At 44.8% G+C, this 17315-nt stretch overlaps 1 pseudogene; it reads left to right on the forward strand.

Moving 5' to 3' along the window:
• Positions 1-13503, forward strand: part of LOC134294791 (RNA-binding protein 27-like) — a 59336-nt pseudogene extending 45833 nt beyond the window's left edge.
• The last annotated feature ends 3812 nt before the right edge of the window (positions 13504-17315 follow it).

Consider the following 17315-nt stretch of genomic DNA (forward strand, 5'->3'; position numbering starts at 1 on the left):
GTGTTGTCAAATTTCGAGGTTGGGGGGCCTGTAGTTTTGTTGTTTTGTGGGTTGCCGTGATGCCATCACTCTTTTATATATATAGATTCCCAGCCATACCCAAGTAACGAAGGTAGAGACATTACTTTTGATTCAACTCTCGTACCTTGGATAGTGCTTTTAAAATTTGGAGCAATTTGACATAGGAGCCGCCCATGGCAACTGGTGATACAGCTAATGGCTGCAGTGCTCTTTGGATGAGGGTAAACTACTACAAATCCCAGATTCCAGGAGCAATTGTCCCAAAACATCTGTCAGTATCCACAGCAATCTATGTTGAGTCTGTGTGCCAAGTTTGATCCAGATCCGTTGTTGGCTGAGTTCAGTGCTCTTTGGATGCAGGTGAACTACAACTCCCAAAATCAAGGCCCATTCCCACAAACCCCTGCAGTATGTTCAGTTAGTCATGAGACTTCTCTGTGCAAAGTTTGGTCCCAGTCCATTGTCGGTTTGGGGGGGGGGTCACTGTTTCTCTGGATGCAGGTGAACTATAACTCCCTTTCTCCCAAACTTGTCCAATATGCTCTTTTGGTTATGGGGCTGCTGTGTGCCAAGTTTGGTCCTGGTCCATCATCAGAAGGGTTCAGAGTGCTCATTCATTGCAGGTGAACTATAAATCCCGGTATCTACGACTCCCAAATGTCCAGGCTATCTGGTATTTTGACACATAACAGATGTCTCTATGTTTTGAGGCCTCTTAGGTGAACTTTAGTATCTGCTAGAACAGAATGTATTTTCAATGGTTATATGCATACATCCTTCTGTGATTATATATTTTCTAATTCCTATATTCAATATATGTTTCCCAATACAAGTATTTTATTTATTTATTTATTTACAGTATTTATATTCTGCCCTTCTCACCCTAAAGGGGACTCAGGGCGGATTACAATGAACACATATATGGCAAACATTCAATGCCAACAGACAAACAACATTCAGTTTTAGACAGACACAGAGGCATTTTTAACATCTTTCCAGCTTCACGATTCCGGCCACAGGGGGAGCTGTTGCTTCACCGTCCATTGGTGGCTGTTCTTCCTCATTCTTTTCCTCGTGAGCAGTTTTATGGTGTTGTAGATTAGTTAAATTAGCCTCCCGCATAAAGCGTACCTAAATTTTCCCTACTTGACAGATGCAACTGTCTTTCGGGGCTGCTAGGTCAACAGCAAGCCGGGGCTATTTTTTATTTATTTATTTATTTTATGGTCCGAGGCTTAACCCGACCCGGGCTTCGAACTCATGACCTCTTGGTCAGTAGTGATTTATAGCAGCTGGTTACTAGCCAGCTGCGCCACAGCCTGGCTTTTTTTATCAGTTTAGTTCCTCTCCATTTGCTGGGTTTAAGGAAACCCATGAACATGCTGAGATTCAAACAGCAAGTGAAAGAGATTCCACCTAAACATGAGGCAGAACATCTTGATAGCAAGAACTGTTTGACAGTGGAATATGCTGCCTGGGAGTCTTTCCCTGGAGATTTTAAAGTAGAGGTTGGATGGTCATCTGTTGGGGGGGCTTGGGTTGTGGCCTTTCCAACTTTGGGATTCTAGATCATTTCTAGAAGGGAGATGGAGAGGACGAGAACATGGCTATGAGCAGCCAGCTTTCAAACATCCCTTTCCGCTGCGGACAGGGCTGTTTCCACCGCCATCCTTGGCTGTATTTCTCAGCCCGCCATGTAAATCTAGCAGGTCTGGCTATTTACAGCCTTGCCTCCTGATTTAAAGCCTTAGCAGGCCTTGCAATGAAAGTAAGACCGAAAACTGGAGCCTGGCAAGAGACCGAAGCAGAAAGCAGGAAACGTGGGTACAAAGTGTAGGAGAAGAGGGATAGGGACTACAAAGACTGTCCCGACTTCAGGTATAATGGGAGGGTCTTGTCTTAAGGTCTTCAAACTTACTCGCCCAACGACGCACAGGACTCACATCAACACAATCCCCATAAACACCTTGCATTCTCGGGTTCCATACTTTGTACTTTAACAACACAACCATCCAATGCTAAGGCTTCCCCGTCTGCGCAAGGTTCCATACTTCGCACTTTAACAACATAACTGTTCAATGCTAAGGCTTCCCCGTCTGCGCAGGGTTCCATACTTTGTATTTTAACAACACAACCATTCAATAATAATAATAATAATAATAAAACTTTATTTATACCCCGCCACCATCTCCCCAACGGGGACTCGGGGCGGCTTACATGGGGGCCATGCCCAGAACAATACAATATAAACAGCATATAAAAGAACAACACATCATAACACAGTGAACAATACAATAAATAATAATATCCATTACAATACAAATCAAGGAAACAATGAAAACAAGGGCGGACCACATGAACATTAAGTTAAAACTCGGGGTGAGAAAGACATAAGAATAAAAACCATAGTGAACATCGTCATAAGGAAGTGGTGTAGTCTAGAGGATAGATATTAGAGGGAGCAACAGAAAAGAAATATAACATAGTTACTCTCCAAAAGCACAACGGAAGAGCTTTTCCGTTTTTGCAGGGTTCCATACTTCGCACTTTAACAACATAACTGTTCAATGCTAAGGCTTCCCCGTCTGCGCAGGGTTCCATACTTTGTATTTTAACAACACAACCATTCAATAATAATAATAATAATAATAATAATAATAATAAAACTTTATTTATACCCCGCCACCATCTCCCCAACGGGGACTCGGGGCGGCTTACATGGGGGCCATGCCCAGAACAATACAATATAAACAGCATATAAAAGAACAACACATCATAACACAGTGAACAATACAATAAATAATAATATCCATTACAATACAAATCAAGGAAACAATGAAAACAAGGGCGGACCACATGAACATTAAGTTAAAACTCGGGGTGAGAAAGACATAAGAATAAAAACCATAGTGAACATCGTCATAAGGAAGTGGTGTAGTCTAGAGGATAGATATTAGAGGGAGCAACAGAAAAGAAATATAACATAGTTACTCTCCAAAAGCACAACGGAAGAGCTTTTCCGTTTTTGCAGGGTTCCATACTTCGCACTTTAACAACACAACTGTTCAATGCTAAGGCTTCCCCGTCTGCGCAGGGTTCCATACTTCACACTTCAACAACATAACCATTAAATGCTAAGGCTTCCTGCCAAATGGAACTGGAGAGGAGAGTCTACTGAACAAGCCAGTATCTGCCGCAGACCAGGACTGCCATCGGTTGAGTTACGAAGGTGGAGGCATTACTTTTCATTCAACCCTCGTATATCACCAAGGGACTGAGTGTGAAATGGCGAAGAGTGCACCTGAGCACATGCTTGGAGCTGGGCAAGGCATTCTGTATTTTTCCAGCCGTGATGCTTTTAAGGAAATGGAGGTGGAGAGGAGAACCGTGGAACATTTAGGGGGGGGGGGCATAGAGTGACCCTGGAGAGCCCCCCCTGCTCCAGCCTGCCTCAGGGGTCTGCCTTAATAGAGCCTCGTTAAAGGATCCCTGGACCTCGTTAGCCATCCCTTGGCCTCATTAAAATGGATCAGACTGTCAGCCCCAATATCCAAACAACTTCATCAACCCGGGGGGTGCAGAGGCTGATGGGGTTTTTTGGGGGGGCAGGACATGGGGAAAGGTGATACCATGGCCTCCTGCATTACATTACATTACACACTTCAGGTGCCTTGGGGTTTCGAAGTGAGCTCGTTCGGTCCAATGTATTAGTGGGGTGCCCCTTTCTCATGTGGAATTGAACACTCCACCTTAGCACAGCCTGGCTTGGAAATTCACTTCAATAGGGTACAGGTTGGGCATATAAACAGTCATAGAATCATAGAGTTGGAAGATGTTTGGAGGGTGCCAAGTAACACCGAGACCCACTCTTGATCCGCATGTTCGGTTTCCAGACGGAAAACAGTCTTGATCAGGGTTGGCTTGATGCGCCTTCCTCCTGGCACATTTCTCCCTTAAGCCCTCCATTCATGCCTCTTCGAACTCCCCAGCACTGCTGGTCACAGCTGACCTCCAGTTGGTGCGCTCAAGGGCCAGGGCTTCCCAGTTCTCAGTGTCTATGCCACAGGTGTATTCAGAGGCGGTTCAACCGTGAGGTGAACTAGGCACTTGCCTGTGGCACCATCCTGTAGGGGGCGCAGTTGAGGCCTCCGGGGCCAGGCCCACACCTATGGCAGGCATCCCCAGAGGTTGTGAGGTCTGTTGGAAGCTAGGTAAGTGGGGTTTATATATCTGTAGAAAGTCCAGGGTGGGAGAAAGAGTTCCTGTCTGTTTGAGGCTAGTGTGAATGTTGCAATTGGCCAGCTTGATTAGCATTTAATGGCCTTGCAGATTCAAAGCCTGGCTGCTTCCTCCCTGGGGGCATCCTTGGTTGGGAGGTGTTAGCTGGCCCTGATTGTTTCCTGTCTGGAATTCCCCCGTTTTCAGACTGTTGTTCTTTATTTAGGCTTTTCCTTAATCCCTCCTTATTATCCAACATTTTCGCTTATCCAACGCTTTTATTTTTCAGTGATTGGTTTTCAGGGGCGGGATTCTGTTCGCCTACGCTTGAAAATTACCTTGGGCCGGCCCCGAGTGTATTAAAGATGTATTGGGGGTGCATATAGTATTGCTTCAGGAGAGGCAACTGGTGGCCCTTGATATTCTTGTACTGCACTTCCCATCATCATCATCAATAATAATAATAATAACAACTTTATTTTTTTATATATTTTTTTGCCTATTCGCCTATTGTGTATATTTTATTATTGTTTTTTGTTGTTGTCCTTTGATGTTTCATATTTCATCACTGCTTGTATTTTGATTTTGCTGTAAGCCGCCCCGGGTCCCCTTCGGGGGAGATGGAGGCGGGATATAAATAAAAATTATTATTATTATTTATTTTTGTATCCCGCCTCAATCTTCCCAAAACGGAGCCCCCGGTGGCGCAGTGAGTTAAAGCCTTGTGACTTGAAGGTTGGGTTGCTGACCTGAAGGCTGCCAGATTCAAATCCAACCTCAGGAGGGTGCGGATGAGCTCCCTCTCTCAGCTCCAGCTCCATGCGGGGACATGAGAGAAGCCTCCCACAAGGATAATAATAATAATAATAATAATAATAATAATAATAATAATAATAATAATTTTATTCTTACACCCCACCCCATCTCCCCGAAGGGACTCGGGGCGGCTTATATGGGGCCAAGCCCGAATAGAACAATAAAAACAAGACAAGAAACCAATGAAACCAAGAATCAAACCATAAAAACAAGTCATAAAAACCACATACAAGATAAAATGTTAAAATCATGGATAAAGTTCAAAGAATCTAGGCCAAAGTGCTAAGGGTGCAAATAAATCATATCATCAAGGGAAGGAGGTTATTCAGCTGCAATTTATTTATTTATTTATTTACAGTATTTATATTCCGCCGTTCTCACCCCGAAGGGGACTCAGGGCGGATTACAATGAACACATATATGGCAAACATTCAATGCCAACAGACAAACAACATACATTGGACAGACTCAGAGGCATTTTTAACATTTTTCCAGCTTCACGATTCCGGCCACGGGGGAGCTGTTGCTTCACCGTCCAGTAGTGGCTGTACTTCCTCATTCCTTTCCTCGTGTTTTGCTGGCAGTTTTATGGTGTTGTAAATTAGCCTCCCGCATAAAGCATCCCTAAATTTCCCTAATTGACAGGTGCAACTGTCTTTCGGGGCTGCATAGGTCAACAGCAAGCCGGGGCTATTAATGGTCGGAGGCTTAACCTGACCCGGGCTTCGAACTCATGACCTCTCGGTCAGTAGTGATTTATAGCAGCTGGTTACTAGCCAGCTGCATATGAAGTGCTATTATAATACTGGGGAAGGCGGTAAAAACATCAAAACATCCGGGCAACATCCTTGCAGACAGCCAGTCCTCTCATGCCAGAAGCGACTTGCAGTTTCTCACGTGAAAAAAAAAGGGGGGGGACTTGGCGTGGCTAACATGGGGCCAAGTCCAGGCAATTACAATAAAACAAAATAAGATAGATACATGACACACATCATCAATAGCATCATCCATCACCATGTTCGGAGATCCAAAAGTGCCCTGTGCTTGATATAACAAAGTCAGGTTAAATCCTTGTAAGACGGGGAGAATTTCTTCCAAATTTTGCTCCAAATTGGGAGATGGATCTTGTTCACGAAGGGCAGGAAGGGCTTGGCGGTGTGGGCAGCGGCAGGCATCAGTGGGGCAGAGGCAGGCCTCGGAGGGGAGCCCATTTGCAACCCCTGCTGCGGAAATTATGGGAGAAATGACACTGCTTTTTAAAAGCCGCAAATTAAAGTGTCTTGAGGCTGTTATTAAGGCCTCTGCCTGGCCTGGCAGACTCCAGCACGAAAGCAGGGGCACGGAGGGGAGGTGGGCGACAAAGAGGAAAAGCGGGAGAGGAGGCTGTTGCCGGCAATATTAAAACCTGACATAAAATTAAAATTACGCTGGCATAATGAAATTGTGTACGCGCGCCCAGAGATGGAAAATAAAGTGAAATAGTAAAGGTGTCACACTTAATTACACTCACCTTCCCCTTGGTGCCCGGGAGCTGCCGGTGGCGGTGGGTGGCTGCTTTGCCAGGGCCCCCCTCCGTCCAAAGAGCCCACCAAGCCGTCTCTCGAACCCGACTCTGCCCTGCCCTGCCTGCTGCTCTAAAGACCCCCGGTTGCAGCGACAGAAGGGAGGGAGGTTTGAAAGCTGTGCAGAGATACAAATAGGCTCCTCTTCTCGGCATCCTGGCCTAGGAGGGAGAGAGCCAGGTGCGAGCGATGGCGGTAAAAAACCCATGAAGCATCGAATCCTCAACTTGGGCCACCCAGTCCAACCCCCTTCTGCCATGAAGGAAGACACCATCCAAACCCTCTCAACAGATGGAACCCTGTTGAAGTATGGAACCCTGCAGATGGGGAAGCCTTAGCATTGAACGGTTGTGTTGTTAAAATACAAAGTATGGAACCCTGCGCAGACGGAGAAGCCTCAGCATTGAATGGTTGTGTTGTTAAAGTGCGAAGTATGGAACCCTGTGCAGACGGGGAAGCCTTAGCATTGAAAGGTTGTGTTGTTAAAGCGCGAAGTATGGAACCCTGCGCAGATGGAGAAGCCTTAGCATTGAACGGTTGTGTTGTTAAAGTGTGAAGTATGGAAACCTGCGCAGACGGAGAAGCTTTAGCATTGAATGGTTGTGTTGTTAAAGTGCGAAGTATGGAGCCCTGCACACAGGAAAGCCTTAGCATTGAACAGTTGTGTTGTTAAAGTGCGAAGTATGGAACCCTGCGCAGACGGGAAAGCCTTACCATTGAAAGGTGTTGTTGTTAAAGCGCGAAGAATGGAACCCTGTGCAGACGGGAAAGCTTTAGCATTGAACGGTTGTGTTGCTAAAGTGCGAAGTGTGGAACCCTGCACAGACGGGGAAGCCTTAGCATTGAACGGTTGTGTTGTTAAAGTGCGAAGTATGGAACAGAGTGATTTATTGCAGCTGGCTGCTAACCAGCCTGCGCCACAGCCGGCCCTAAGATTTATTTATTTATTTATTTATTTACAGCATTTATATTCCTTCCTTCTCACCCCGAAGGGGACTCAGGGCAGATCACATTACACGTATAAGGCAAATATTCAATGCCTTAACATAGAATAATAATAATAATAATAATAATAATAATAATAATAATAATAATAATAATAATTTTATTCTTACACCCCACCCCATCTCCCCGAAGGGACTCGGGGCGGCTTACATGGGGCCAAGCCCGAATAGAACAATAAAAACAAGACAAGAAACCAATGAAACCAATAATCAAACCATAAAAACAAGTCATAAAAACCACATACAAGATAAAATGTGGCGCAGACGGGAGAGCAATGAGTCACTGACCAGGAGCTCATATGTTCGAGGCCCGCTCAGAGCTATGTTTGTTTGTCTTTGTCCTGTGTTAAAAAGGCATTGAATGTTTGCCTAATATGTGTAATGTGATCCGCCCTGAGTCCCCTTCGGGGTGAGACGGGCGAAATATAAATGATGTAAATAAAATAAAAATAAAATAAAATCTAGGCCAAAGTGCTAAGAGTGCAAATAAATCATATCATCAAGGGAAGGAGGTTATTCAGCTGTGATGGCTATAAAGAGCCATTATAATACTGGGGAAGGCGAAGACAAGACAAACACGGGGCTCCAAGCTGGCCTCGAACTCATGACCTCTTGGTCAGAGTGATTTATTGCAGCTGGCTGCTAACCAGCCTGCGCCACAGCTGGCCCTAAGATTTACAGAAATTATCATAGGAACATCTCGGCAAGCAAGAGTCCAAAAGTGGCAGGCTAAAACCCGGAACCCCAATCCATGGCTCAAACCCGGCTCCTTTGTTCAGAATCGTTAGCTGCCCCTGATTGATTCCTGTCTGGAATTGTTCTGTTTTCAGAGTGCTGCTGCTTATATTTCCTGTTAAAAAACTTCAAATTCAGAACAGTAAATAAGGCAGTGGAAAGGTGGGGAAAGATGGCAGGATATCTCCAAAATTGTCTTCCTCTGACACCTTTGCCATTCAGATTATAATAATCTTTTCCAGATTATTAGACCGATGTGGCTCCAGAGCATTATTGGCGCAGAGGGAGAAGAACCCGTTCAACAGACCAGCATGTCATTGCCATGCAAGACGTGCCCAGGAGGCTCTAGCTCCAGCACCCATTCTTTCTTTCTTTCTTCTTCCCTCCAGTGGGCATATCAGCCAAGAAACCCCGGTGCTAAATTAAATTCTAATATCCCCTAATGGGCTCCTAATCTCCAGCCCTTCTGCTCCCTCCATCCCATCCCGTCCCTGCACCTGACATTTCTCTGCTCTGACACCGAGAGATAAGGGAAATGATGGAGCCCAGGCAGCGAGGCCTGGCAGGGATTCAGCCGGGAAGGGGGCCGTGGGGATGCCCAGACCTGCTCCAATCTCGTCTCCTGGTGTAGGGCCAGGTCTCACAATGTCACCCTCCACATGGCTTTATCTTTCCAAGCAGGCTGCACCCGGGGTCCCCTGGCTCACTTTTTAGGGCAAACACGGGCAGTGGTCTCCTACTGCGTTTGGAAAGGCAAATACTCATCCTGATAGTACCTTCAAAAAAGGCAAACGACTACCTTCCAAATTCTCCATTTGCTTTCTACAGGGATTAACATTTTAAAATTTTGGGTTGCTGTGAGTTTTGCTGGGCTGTTTGGCCATGTTCCGGAAGCATTCTCTCCTGACGTTTCACCCACATCTATAAGAGCCTCCTGTGGCCTCATGACTTGAAGGTTGGGTTGCTGGCCTGAAGGCTGCCAGGTTCGAATCCAACCTGGGGAGAGCGCGGATGAGCTCCCTCTGTCAGCTCCAGCTCCATGCGGGGACATAAGAGAAGCCTCCCACAAGGATGGTAAAAACATCAAAACATCCGGGCAATGTCCCCTGGGCAACGTCCTTGCACACAGCCAATTCTCTCACTCCAGAAGCAACTCCGGTTGCTCCTGACACGGAAAAAAAAACCCACATCTATGGCAGGCATCCTCAGAGGTTGTGAGGTCTGATGGAAACTAGGCAAGTGGGGTTTATATATCCGTGGAAGGTCCAGGGTATGAGAAAGAACTTTTATCTGTTGGAGGCAAGTGTGAATGTTGCAACAGGCCACATTGAATGGCCCTTCAGCTTCAAAGCCTGGCTGCTTCCTGCCTGGTCCAGGCCCTTTTATAATTGGACATTGTTGCACCCCAAGGCAGTTATGAGCACTGGAAACCAGACAGAGATCAATAATCATATACAGTAGAGTCTCACTTATCCAAGCCTCACTTATCCAAGCCTCTGGATTATCCAATGCATGTTTTCAATACATCATGATATTTTGGTGCTAAATTCATAAATACAGTAATTACAACATAACATTACTGTGTATTGAACTACTTTTTCTGTCCAATTTGTTGTATAACATGATGTTTTGGTGCTGAATTTGTAAAATCATAACCTAATTTGATGTTTAATAGACTTTTCCTTAATCCCTCCTTATTATCCAACATATTCGCTTATCCAACGCTCTACCGGCTCATTTATGTTGGATAAGTGAGAATCTACTCTACCTTCGAGATTGTCCAGTACAGCGGTTTTGAACTGGTTTCAGCATTTGCTTTCTACATGGATTAACATTTGAAAATTTTGGGATGCTGTGAGTTTTGCTAAGCTGTGTGGGCATGTTCTGGAAGCATTCTCTCCTGATGTTTCGCCCACATCTATGGCAGGCATCCTCAGAGGTTGTGAGGTCTGTTGGAAACTAGAAATGTGGGATTTATATATCTGGTAGAATAATGACCAGGGTGGGAGAAAGCACTCTCGACTGTTAGAAGCAAGTGTGAATGTTGCCATTGACCACCTTGATTAGCATTGAATAGCCTTGCAGCTTCAAAGCCTGGCTGCTTCCTGCCTGGCAGTCCTTGGAGCCTCTCAGGAGCTGAAAATGGGCCCTGAATCCACCACTGATGTAAGGAAAGTGCTTTCTGGCTTGGGAATTGTCCTTTTTTTAGCCTCTTGCTGCAGTCCAACATGCCCTCGGGGTACCGAAAAAACCTGCCTTTAGCGATACGCTGCAGCGGTTCTATGCAAGATCGCAACATTATACGAGGGTTGAATGAAAAGTAATGCCTCCACCTTCGTTACTTGGGTTTGGATGGGAATATTTTAATAAATCAAACACAGAAATAATCCTAAGAACATGCTTTTTAACTACCACTATTCACTTTTCCGCAGCGGTTCTATGCAAGATCGCAACATTATATGAGGGTTGAATGAAAAGTAATGCCTCCACCTTGGTTACTTGGGTTTGGATGGGAATATTTTAATAAATCAAACACAGAAATAATCCTAAGAATATGCTTTTTAACTACCACTATTTGCTTTTCCGCAGCGGTTCTATGCAAGATCGCAACATTATACGAGGGTTGAGTGAAAAGTAATGCCTCCAGCTTTGTTACTTGGGTTTGGATGGGAATATTTTAATAAATCAAATGCAGAAATAATCCTTAGAACGTGCTCTTTAACTACCACTATTCACTTTTCCACATCATCACCAGACAATTGGATACATTTCTGCCAACGATGAACAAGTTTCCCGAAGCTGTCACAGAAGAAGTCGACACTCTGTTTCTGCAACCAGCGTCTCACAGGATCCATCGTGCACAGATCTTCCGACAGCCAAACAAAGCAATAATGTGACCCATGCATTCTTGTGAAATGCCAATGATGCTTGAAATTTCTCTCCGAGTGATACAACGATCACCCTGAATCATCTGTCAACCTTTTGCTTGTGAAACTTGGTGGTTGCGGTCACATTGACCGACTGTCTACACAGGGTTCCATACTTCGCACTTTAACAACACAACCGTTCAATGCTAAGGCTTCCCTCCCAATGGAACTGTAGAGGAGAGTCTACTGAACAAGCCAGGACCTGCCATCTGTTGATGAGTTACGAAGGCGGAGGCATTACTTTTCATTCAACCCTCGTACCAAAGTCTATACTGACTGTGGATTCTGGTATTTGTTGTTGTTGTTGTGTGCCTTTTAAGTCATTTCTGACTCATGTCAACCCTAAAGGCAGACGTATTACACCCCTAAAAAAAACACCCCGATCTCTGTACGCAAGATACAACGCATTAGACATCCCAAGATCTAAGACGCGCCTGCTTGCAGTTCCTCCCCTCAAATATGGATGGGAAAGAATGTATCTTCTAACGGAGCCTTTTTATGATGTTTGTCCAATTCGCAGGCTGTGAGACTCGCATCAAAAGTACGCATGTATCGTTCTGTTTCCCCGCAATCTGGAGGAAAATGAGCGTCGGTTTCCCCTGCCTCTCCTCTTCTTCATCTTTTTTTGAAGGGCACGCAAGTAAATATGCGTGACTAGAAATTCATCAAACTGAAAAAATGCTACAGTCATGCTCAAGTCCTTGGGGGGAAAGCATGAAAAACTGTGTACGCTGGGGATTAGTTGGTACGAAGAGATGCACAAAATCCTATGCGGGAAGGGGAGCAGGGAGGTCTTGCAACTCTATATGGGACAAGAATCCTGTAGAATTGGAAGAGACGCAGGGAAAATGGGGCTGTTTTCCACATTTTTATTGGCAGCAACATGAGGCATGGCATGCGCCAGCGCTTGGACCATGTAATATTCCTCCTCCGCTGTAGCGATATAACAGTCATGTAATTCTAAAGGTAAAGGTAAAGGTTTCCTGTGACGTTAAGTCCAGTTGTGTTCGACTCTGGGGGTTGGTGCTCATCTCCATTTCAAAGCCGAAGAGCCGGTGTATTATTATTATTATTATTATTATTATTATTATTATTATTATTATTTTATTTTTATTTTTATTATTATTATTTAGTAAAGGTAAAGGTTTTCCCCTGATGTTAAGTCCAGTCATGTCCGACTCTGTGGGTTGGTGTTCATCTCCATTTCTAAGCCAAAGAGCCAGCGTTGTCCATAGACACCTCCAAGGTCATGTGACTGGCATGACTGCATGGAACACCATTACCTTCCCGCCAGAGCAGTACCTATTGATCTACTCACATTTGCATGTTTTCGAACTGCTAGGTTGGCAGAAGCTGGGGCTAACAGCAGGTGCTCACTCCGCTCCCCGGATTCGAACCTGCGACCTTTTGCTCTGCAAGTTGAGCAGCTCAGCGCTTTAACACACTGCGCCACCGAGGGCCCCTCCTGTAATTCTAGCCATATAAAAGTTGCAATTGCACTTTGAAACAATATGCATTAGCCCTTGATATGCAGTACACATAATGTAACTATAATATTGTTTGCCAGGTTAAAAAAGGGGGATAAGGTATCTATTCTTTCAATGGTGGTGTAAAAGAAAGACCATTCCCTCTCCTATACAATTTTATTTATTTTTCTTGGCAACTAAGAAAACAGGGGAAAGGAAAACCAGTGAAAGATCAATGGGGAGTTTTCCCGTGATTTCAGATTAGGTCTCAGGACAAAGGGAGTGAAAACTAGATTAATTAGGCCTTCAGAGAGACTGTGAGAAGTATTGTTGAAGGCTTTCATTGCCAGAATCATTTGGTTGCTGTGAGCTTTCCAAACTGTATGGTCATGTTCCAGATGTGTTCTCTCCCAACGTTTCACCCACATCCATGGCAGGCATCCTCAGAGGTTGTGAGGTCTGTTGGAAACTAGGCAAGTGGGGTTTACATATCTGTGGAATAATGTCCAGGGTGCAAGAGAGAGCTCTTATCTGTTTGAGGCAAGTTGCAACTGGTTGCCTTGATTAGCATTGAAGAGCCTTGCAGCTTCAAAGCCTGACTTCAACCAGAGAAGTCAACCTATACCTCTGAATATGCCAGAACTGTCTTGTCAAATATGCATAGGTCCTAAACAATACTGTGAATGAATGGTCATTTTGTCATCTAGTTTTTGTACAATGCTATTAAAATAGGTTGAAATTTGCACATGATGAACCAACCTGGACACAGCATATTATTTGAGAGCACAGAAATGCTGGACCACTCTGAACAACCACCATTTCAGACGACACAGAGAAGCCATTGAAATCCACTAGCATGTGGACAATTTCAACATAAAAACGAACAAAATCTGACCACCAGTATTAAAAAAACCCTATAAAATCAGGACAGTAAATAAAGAACAACACTCAGAAAACAGGGGAATTGCAGACAGGAAACAATCAGGGCTAGTCTGTTCAGTGCCTTCCAAATTGCCTAGTCTTCTGTGTGCCCAGGAGGAAGTCTCTCATTCGGTATCATCCATGGATTGAGGTTCCGGGTTTTAGCCTGCCACTTTTGGATTCTCGATTGCTGAAGCATTCCTGAAAGTCTCTCTATAGATCTTAGAATAGACGATGGGCTGGAGATGTCAATACCTTGTTCCTTTTGTTATTGGCTGCTTCTTCCCAGCGGATATCAGGTAGTGCAATACAAGCTAAACAGTATAATTGCTCCAGTGGTGATGGGCATAGACATCCTGTTATAATGCTTCATGTCTCATTAAGAGCCACATCCGCTATTTTAACGTGGTGAGATGTATTCCATACTGGGCATGCATAGTAGCAGAGTAGCAAAGTACAAGGCCAGATGTCTCAGTTGTCCCAGTCAGCTTTCGAACAATATTATTTCTAGCACCCACTTTTTCTTGATAGTCAAGCAGTGCTTCTTGTAAGCCAGAGCACGGTCCAGAGTGACTCCCAGGTGTGTTGTTGTGCTGCAATGCTCCAGTGGGATTCCTTCCCAGGTCATCCTCAGAGCTCGAGATGCTTGTCTATCCTTAAGATGAAAAGCACACATCTAGATTTTAGATGGATTTGGAATCAGCTGGTTTTCCCTGTAATAGGCAGTAAGAGCACCTAAAGCTTCAGAGAGCTTCTGTTCAACCCTTTCAAAGCTCTCTGCTTGAGCGGTGATGGCACAATCGTCAGCATAGATGAAATTCTCTGTCCCTTCTGACAGTGGCTGATCATTTATGTAAATATAAAACATTGATGGAGCAAGCATGCTCCCCTGAGGCAATCCGTTCTTCTGTTTCTCTGACCCCAGAACTCGACAAAAAAGCTCCTGTTTTGTAGCAGATTTCCTATGAAGCAGGTGAGGTGGTAATCTTTTGTGATATTATAATTTTTTCTCATCAAGGAGGCGATGATTTATAGTATCATATGCTGCTGACAGGTCTATGAAGACAGCTCTTGCAATCTGCTGTCTTTCAAAACCATCTTCTATGTGCTGAGTTAGGTTCAAAACTTGTGATGGGCAGCTTTTGCCTTTAACTGCAATGCCATTGTGGTTAAAGTGGAAACATAACACTATAACTGCGTAATGTGGATAATATGCTCCGTATGACCCAACCCACTTTGCAACTTTCTATCTGCACTAAAACTTCCATATACACACACACAGATACCAGCAGGAGCCAATGCTGTCAGTGTCTCTGTTGCTGTATGTTTGATGTTTGGTCTGTTTGGAGCATGCTGGCATTTTCTCTTTCTCCGAGCCAGTCGGTTTCCTGTCAGTTATGTCTTTGGTTCTCACAGTTATAGAATCAGAGGATCTTCAAGTTGTAAGATTCCCCAAAGGTCATCTAGTCCAGCCCCCTGCCATGCAGGAAGGCACAAATGAAGCACTCCTGAAGGATTGCCATCCAACCTCTGCTTTAACACCTCCAAAGAAGGAGAGTTCATACCAGGGGTCCTCAAACTTTTTAAGTGGAGGGGCAGTTCACGGTCCCTCAGACTGTTGGGGGGCAGGACTAGGATGAAATAGTCCAAAATTAGGATTGTTGTTGTGTGTCTTCAAGTCGTTTCAGACTTAAAGTTTAGGACAGGGGCCAGGTCAAGGATCTTGGAGGGCTTTAGTTTGGGGATCCCTGATCTAGACGACCTCATAAGACCATAGGTAAGGAAAGAGACCTCCAAAGACCATCTATATAGTCTCATAAGACCATCGGTAAGGAAAGGGACCCTCAAAGGCCATCTAGATGATCTCTTCAGGCCATCAGAAGACCATAGATAAGGAAAGGGACCCTCAAAGACCATCTAGATGGTTTCATAAGACCATAGGTAAGGAAAGGGGGCCCCAAAGGCCATCTAGATGATCTCCTAAAACCATAGGTAAGGAAAGGGACCCTCAAAGGCCATCTAGATGGTCTCATAGGACCATAGGTAAGGAAAGTGACCTCCAAAAGCGATCTAGATGGTTTCATAAGGCCATAGTTAAGAAAAGAGACCTCCAAAGACCATCTAGACAGTCTCATATGACCATAGGTATGGAAGGTGACCGCCAAAAGCCATCTAGATGGTCTCATAAGGCCGTAGCTAAGTAAAGAGACCTTCAAAGACCATCTAGACCATAGATAAACAAAGAGACCTTCAAAGACCATCTAGATGATCTCATAAGACAATAGGTAACCAAAGAGACCTCCAAAGGCCATCTAGACAGTCTCATATGATTATAGGTATTGAAAGTGACCTCAAAAAGCCATCTAGATGGTCTCATAAGGCCGTAGCTAAGTAAAGAGTCCTTCAAAGACCATCTAGACGATCTCATAAGACCATAGGTAACCAAAGAGACCTCCAAAGACCATCTAGACAGTCTCATAGGACCATAGGTATGGAAGGTGACCTCCAAAAGCCACCTAGATGGTCTCATAAGGCTGTAGCTAAGTAAAGAGACCTTCAAAGACCATCTAGATGATCTCATAAGACCATAGGTAAGGAAAGGGACCCTCAAAGGCCATCTAGATGGTCTCATAGGACCATAAGTTTGGAAAGCGACCTCCAAAAGCCATCTAGATGGTCTCATAAGGCCGTAGCTAAGTAAAGAGACCTTCAAAGACCATCTAGACGATCTCATAAGACTATAGGTAACCAAAGAGACCTTCAAAGACCATCTAGACGATCTCATAAGACCATAGGTAACCTAAGAGACCTCCAAAGACCAGGTAGACTTAGGTCAACCCTAGTCTAAAGTTTAGGACAGGTCAATGGCCTTGGAGGGCTGCATCCAGTCCACGGGCCTTAGTTTGGGGACCCCTGGTTCATACAATCAAGAACTTCTCTTTTCTTGTCATTTGAATCCCTTGGTTTGTGTTGTATTCCGCAGAGCAGTAGGAAATGAATGTCTGAACCACCACATTCAAAAATAACAGGATCGTGGAAGTTGCACTCCAAAATATCTGGAAGGCCAAAGGTTCCCTCCTTTGGGATGCATCCTCAGGCCTCCGTGTCCACCTCCTGCGTGTGGCCTGAGTAGCGTTTGACCCCATTTCCTATTTCCGTGAATGGAGTGAGGTTAGTGGGTTGGTTGGTACAAGGCAGGGAGCCGGGAAGCGGGCTGACAACTTTTCAAGGCACCCGCTGCCGCCATGGCATTACGAGCGAACATCAGAGGATGGCAGGCAATCACATTTTATCTTTATGCCGGAGAAAGGCTTTGCATGCCTATTTATATACATCAAGGTGCTGTGAGACGGAACAGAACAGGACAGGGATGTTGTTCTTCCTTTCCTTTGCTACAGCTAGCTCGTTGGCAACCCTATTCCGACCTCGGCTCGGCCCCTTTTGCTTTGTGTTTTCTTTTTAGACAAAGGAACCCATCCACGTTCCTTTCCACTGTTCTTGCCTTTCCTTCATATGTGTCAGCAATGCCCCAATGCCCTCTTCTCCTTTTACTGCTGTTTTTTCCCCAAACCTTCTTGACCCAGGCTTTGCCTCTCCTCTCCAACTCCTTGTCTTCTGATTCCTTGACTGCCATCTCCAGTCTAC

This window comes from Anolis carolinensis, unplaced genomic scaffold (assembly GCF_035594765.1).
Source record: "Anolis carolinensis isolate JA03-04 unplaced genomic scaffold, rAnoCar3.1.pri scaffold_23, whole genome shotgun sequence".
NCBI classification, from domain to species: domain Eukaryota; kingdom Metazoa; phylum Chordata; class Lepidosauria; order Squamata; family Dactyloidae; genus Anolis; species Anolis carolinensis.